Here is a 7,308-nt window from a genome sequence, read left to right on the forward strand (position 1 = left end):
AGTTGCATAACATTGTTTTAAGTTATTATTACTCAAAAAGGCTTCACAAATTGGAAAAATAATTTAAAACTTCGAGGTTCCTTGATCCAAAATTCTGCAGAAAGGTGAACACAGGGCCATGCTTGTTGAGCACGGGGCCGTGTCCAAAGTACTGTTTCATTAAAATAAGCTATTTCTGGTCTGTTTTCGTAGAATGTCAAGTGAAAACAGTGGAACATCTTCTGTAAATTCAAGAAACAGTCGAAGAGGGAGAAGGCCTTCCATTGAAGCTACCCTTGTACACTACGTCATGGCACTACGGGAAGCTCTCGATGAAATGACTTCGGTGGAGGAGGTCCTAATAGACCGTATAAATTATCTTACGGTGGGGGTGGAAAATAGTTTTCAAGAAATTACCCTCTTACACCAGAGGTTAAATATTCTTGTAACACCTCCCATGGAACCAATCCTCCCTCAAGAGGATTGGAACCTAGCTCTTGGAGTCAACAACCCTACCGGATGGGATAACATTCCAGCGGAGCCTCCCCTTGAAGATCTACAAGAAGTCCCGGTGGAAGTTGTACCTCCTCAAACCGACGCCAACGAGCCCGCCCTCTGGAATGGTTCACCGACGTATGAGGAACCCATGCCCGGAGGAAGGAGTTCTTTAAAGCCACGTCTAACCGAGAGAATTATCTCTTCGGAAATTTTGCTAATTAGAATAACTTTTAGGCTAGAACTCCTTGGTTTAAGCTTCTTGTGCTCGCTTATCTAAAATATTGACTTCCTAGGATTATGTATTTCTCTCTATGACTTCAATGAAATGATGATTTTAATGTTTAATGGTGTTATAATAAATAAAACACACTCGGGATGGTCAAGGATAACAAGGGAGACGAGAAACATCACCCCATGCACAAAAACAGGGCCATCCGACAAAAATTTCTTCATCACAGCAAGTTCAGCACGGGCCGTGTCCGCCCAACACGGCCCCGTGCTGCACAATCTGCAGAATCGCCCAGTTCAGGTAACTGGACACGGGTCGTGTTCATTGAACACGCCCCCGTGTCCAAGCTTCTGTTCCTCTTTATTAAATTTTGTCACTGGCACCTGAACATGGGGCCGTGCCCGGTCACCACGTGGCCGTGTCCAGAGTGCCAGTAACATAAAATTTTGCTTTTAACACCCTTTTACACATTCAATCAACCTAAAAACTTATTTTTGGGACACATTGAGGACAATGTGTAATTTAAGTGTGGGAGGGGGGATGCTAAAACTTTGAATCTTGCAAGTCCTAATTAACAAGCCTTACACAAAACTCTATTGAAACCGCTAATCACCCCAAAAATTTTTTCATTTTTTTACTTGTCTAAGTTTAAGTTGGGAATTTCAAGTTCTAACAAGGTTATATTTTTACAAGTTTACAACCGATAGCGTCGTGATAAAAAGAACCAACATAAGAAAATTATGAAACGGCATGACAAGCTTAGTTAAAATTTGATTATATATACTTGATCACATAAAAACCCATTCCCACAAAAGTGAGTTTTGAGCCTTTATTGAGCATACAAATACATATCTTTACACTAAATGCTCATTTTTTCATTTCTTGTGTGAATAGCCACTTGGTTCGTACGACTCTAGAACTTGCCACGACAATGCATTCCCGGTCCTTACCAACTTAAACCCGAGTAAGTAAATGATGGAGGCATTAGGACTAACCCTTTTTTCTTTCTACACCATTATTTTTCATTTTTTTACCACATACCCAAAATCCCCCTAGTTAACCCCTTTGAGCCTAAACCTTTTCATTTCTTAACCCAAAACAATCACCCTTTTTACCCACCTAAACCTTTTTATTTTAACCCTTTCTTTTAGTAACAAAGCTCGGTTTTTCGTATGACTTTTCAAAAAAAAAAAAAAAAAAGTTGATGAAACCAAATAAACAAACAAGTTCATCAAAATTAACCTTGTTTGAAAGAAATGGTTCATCAAAATAAAAAAAATAAAATTGTGAAAAATAAAAACCGATCCTTTTTACGCTTTTCGCCCTTTTACTAACCACTAACTCAACCACCCACCTTTAGCCCAAGCCTAACCCTTCACCCAAAAAGTCCTCTTGATATTTACAAAGGTATATAGTTAAAAAGGAGGAGGATTGATTGCTTGGCAAGCCTATGGTTGGAGTAAGTTCCATGCCGCTCTCGAGTGATTCACTAAAAATACACCTTCGGACGAGTGTTAAGTGATCCCCCGTGAGGTATGTGAACTTGTATATAAATGGAATTTTAAAAAGGCATGTTATGCCCTAATAAGTAATTTATCTTATGAAACGTTTTTAATAAATCATGACGAATAGGATTGTAAATAAATAAAAATAAAACTTAAATAAAGAATCTTGGAAATCCCGACACTCTATGACAAGTCCAAAAAACCTTCTCTTCTACCCATTCCATTTGGGAGTGAAAAAGCCACATTATAAAGAGTTTTGCTTGAGGACAAGCAAAGATTCAAGTGTGGGGGTATTTGATGTGCACAAAATGCAACAAATAAATTACATCAATTGTGGCATAAAACTAACCCTTTTTTAGTACTAATGTTGGAAAAAGTGTGCTTTTGTCTTCCTTTTGTATTTTCAGGATAAAATGAGCTGAAATGAACAAAAGAAGCAAAAACACAGCTAAATCTGATATAAATACAAGAAAAGGAACAAACGTGGCATGCCCGACCTCCCGACAGCATCTTCCCAAAGCAAAACAAGAAGACAGAAGACTGAACACGCCCCATGCTCAGTGAGCACGGGGGCGTGCCCAAGTGTCAGCAGAAAAGACAAAGTGATAGAAGCTTCTACTGCCCACCACGGGGCCGTGCTCAGCGGACACGGGGGCTTGGTCAACAGTTGCAGACGCATTTAATGAAATTGCGAATTGCAATTAATGAAGAGAGAGAGTCAGATGGACACGGGGCCGTGCCCAAGCTTCGATCAGCCTATAAATAGGAGTGCTTGGTGCTCTTGCAACTCATCCCTTGGCACACCACCTCTCTCACACTTCACCCACCACCATCACAACACCATCATCCACCACCATCATCCATTGTCCATCATAGAGTGTGTGAGTCGTCTCGGGATCCAAGATTGATCGTAAGAGTTCTTGACAATCAAAGGCCATGTTTGCCTAAGTCTCTTACATCACTTGGTGAAGACAAGTCTTTAGTGTAATACTTTTTATTTTTAGTCTTTTGCACTTTTTAATTGGTTTTGTATTAATGACTTTAATTACTAGTTTCTTATGTTGAAGGTGATTCTTCCTTATCGTTTGTCCGTGGTGTCATGGCATTATTTTACTGTCTATATAAAATAAAAGATTTTCACCATTCATATCTCCACGGTCTATATGGAGGTATGTTGGCTACCTGGTCGGGGGTTAAGGGAACGGTTTGGTAAGAGTCTTGCCATTGTTCAGTGTATAGATCCTGCAAAGGACCTGGGCCAAATTTAGTAGGCCCTCCTTCAATACCCAACGGTATTGGATGGCGGGGGTCCAAACTCTTCGATCCCCTCATAAGTTAAACTACTATTAAAACTTTAACCCGGCTACTTAGGACTGTATCCCTGCTGACTCAGACTACTTAGTCGAGGGTAACGTCGCCTTTAAAAGAGGGGCCTACCACATTATGCATTAATAACTTAGTTAATTATCTTTCAATAATCCGACCCTTTAGGATTGTATCCTTGCTGACTCAAACTACTGGGTTGAGGGTAACGTCACCTTCAAAAGAGGGGCCTACTACAATAACTAAGATAATCTCTTAAACAAGTGCAAAAGTGCGAAAATAATCAAAGGTTACACTACACACGAGTCGGATCCAAGTGATCCATCTTGTCTATCTGTTTTTACTTTTATTTTCTTTTTCAGCATTTTAGTTAGTTTTATTTTTCTAGTTTAAAAATCTTTTTCTAACATTTTGATTTGATTAGACGTTGAGGATAAACCGGTACTAAAAGCTCTTGTGTCCTTGGATGACCTCGGTATCTTACCAACACTATACTACGTCCACGATGGGTGCACTTGCCCATATGTGTGTTTAGTGTTAGTGAATATCTTGTTTATAAATTTAAAACTTGGCTAAAAAGTGTAAAAAGGGCTTAAAATATACACCTAAATTATATTGCACCTAACGCACATCAATAAAATATTTCCTAACTACGGTCCTGATGAAAATTTCCGCTGCCAAATTAGACAATAACGTGATACCACCGAAACTGGCTCGCGGCCGCCCGTTCCCGGGGACTAGGGATCGGGGGCTGTGACAGAAGGTGGTATCAGAGCTATGCCACTGATTCAGCCACAGAAGTGTTCTGCTGACACAAAATTCAAAGTGTTAGGAAATAAATTACGAAAATACGTGCATAATTGTATTTTCTTGTTATGTGTTATCTGACTATCTGTTAGTTTATAGTATGAGCGACCAAGGACCATCTGACGCGTATCGTCAATTGTCTGGTTCGCCTAGAAGCGATGGCACCTCCTCTTCTCAACCTGCCCTCTCGGGGTACTCTGCTGATACGGAAGAAGGAATCTTTGTGTTTAAGGCTCAATCTGAAGAGCCATATCCTCAGAAAAAGAGGGGATGGTTCAGTAGGGGAGCGCATGAGCGTAGAAAGCGTATGAAAAAGTTACAGGAACAGCGAGTGTTAGCCGCAGCCAAAAGAGAAACCGATGCATATGCCCAGGATATGCTTAATAGGGGAATAGCCAATATCAATATCTTAGCAACGACTGCAGCTGACCCAAACCTGGAGCAAATGTTAGCACCCCAACCACAACCACCAATTCCTGATCAACCCATGGAAATAGAAAACCTTGGAAATCAAGTAGAAATGCATGATTTCAACCCGGAGGAGATACCTAGGGTACCTGCACCAAATCCCCTAGACCCAAATAATTACGACCCCTAGTGGGACGACGTTAGGGACTATATGCAACGCTACCCGATACAGGAAAATGTGCCAATGCCCAATCTAGGAGCCTACCCAGGGTTAGATCCTCAAGATCCCTATTACGATAATGATGCATACATTAGGGAGATCTTAGAAAATCCTTACCCCTACCAGGCCCCTATACCTCCATATCAGGAACCCGCACCCCAGATTCCGAACCCAGTCCAAGAACCTGCACCCCCAATGAGTGCAGAAAACGTACAAGAACTTAGAACTTTCGGTGAGGAAATTTTAGAAAGCAGTGAGAGAATGCGACAGGTGGGAGAGCGTCTCGTATGGAAATACGACGAGCGCAATATGGATTTTTGGATGAATCCATATCCATGAATGTGATAGTGGAAAACGGTAGTAATAATATAATATAATATAATATAATATAATATAATATAATATAATATAATATAATATAATATAATATAATATAATATAATATAATATAATATAATATAATATAATATAATATAATATAATATAATATAATATAATATAATATAATATAATATAATATAATATAATATAATATAATATAATATAATATAATATAATATAATATAATATAATATAATATAATATAATATAATATAATATAATATAATATAATATAATATAATATAATATAATATAATATAATATAATATAATATAATATAATATAATATAATATAATATAATATAATATAATATAATATAATATAATAATAAAATATGTGTGTATGTGTTAGAAAAAAAACTACGGATGCATATTAGTAGTATTGTAGCTTTACATTTCAGTCGGTATTGTAATTTTTATTTCAGTACTGGTGTGTAATAGATGCATACTATATGAATAGAGTAAGTCGCAATGCTCGACGCTTTTGACCAAAAGTGTGTGACCTGTGATTGGCTATATTCAAATATTATTGGTGATATTAATATTTGGTAAATGTTTAAAATTCAGATGGACAACGAAGTGAATCAGGAAAACCAGAATGATAATATTCAGAACGACAACCACTCGAATAACGATGATCTAAATAACGAGAATCCGAACAACAATAACAATGGAAACCAAGTGAATAATAGTGCCCTTCAACATATAGTGGCACAAGGAATCATAGATGCAATGCCATTTATTATCCAAAATGTTAAGGAAGCCGAAAATAAAAGCAAGCATAGCAGTAAGCGACCAACTGAACCAGAACACAGCGTGAACAATGGCCCAGTACTTCAGGTGCCCATTCCCAAAAGAAGAAGAACCATGCCATATGGTTGTTCTTACAAAGAATTCTGGTCCTGCAAACCAATAGAATTCTCAGGCAATGAAGGACCCATTGCAGCTTTACGCTGGATCGAAAAAACTGAGGCTGTTCTGAAAATAAGCAAGTGTGCTGAAGAAGACAAGATAATCTTTGCTTCTAATCTGTTTAAGAATTCAGCCCTAGAATGGTGGAACACTATCCTCCAGTTAAGGGGAAGTTACAGGGTTTATAACATAGAATGGGAGGAGTTTAAAAATACGGTAGAATGGAAATTCTACCCTCCCAATGAAAAAGAGCAGGTATCAAATAAGTTTTTGAACCTTAGAATGACCGGGGTAGATAGTAAGGGTTATACTACCACATTCTTTGAATATGCTAGAATAGTACCAACTCTTGCATCACCTGAACCAGTATTAATCTCTCGTTACATCTGGGGATTAATTGGAGAAATTAGACATGTAGCTAAGGCAGCTAGACCCCAAACCATAGAAGAAGCTGTAGAACTAGCCAATACCTTGACTGATGAACTGGTGCGTACTAGAGAAGAAGATCAGAGGATAAACCTAACCCAAAGGCTTACTCAAGAATTCTGTTCTGGGAATTCCAACCATAGGAATGTAGCTTCTACCTCTGCACCATATTGTAGGATCTGCAAGAAGAAGCATTCTGGAAAATGCTCTACTCAGTGCAATTACTGTAAGGCACCAGGACACAATGAAGAAGATTGCAGGAGGAAAACCAGTAATGGATTGTGCTTCAACTGTGGAGAAAAAGGTCATATCAAGCCAAACTGTCCGAAGTTAGCTCCACCTGCGAACAACAAGAACACTAAGAATGCTAGAGCATTTGTTCCAACTACAGATGAAGCCAAGATGATTCCAGACGTCATAGCTGGTATGTTTTTAGTTAATGATATTTTTGCTAAAGTATTATTTGACTCTGGTGCGAACCAAAGTTTTATTAATACTTCGTTTTGCAAATTTCTAAATCAATCATTAACTAAACTACCACAAGAATGTATAGTAGAGACAGCAAATGGAGAAACCATTAGGATTTCTGAAGTCTTGTAGGGAGCAAGAATAGAAATTTT

This window comes from Helianthus annuus, chromosome 4, assembly GCF_002127325.2.
Source record: "Helianthus annuus cultivar XRQ/B chromosome 4, HanXRQr2.0-SUNRISE, whole genome shotgun sequence".
Lineage (NCBI taxonomy): Eukaryota > Viridiplantae > Streptophyta > Magnoliopsida > Asterales > Asteraceae > Helianthus > Helianthus annuus.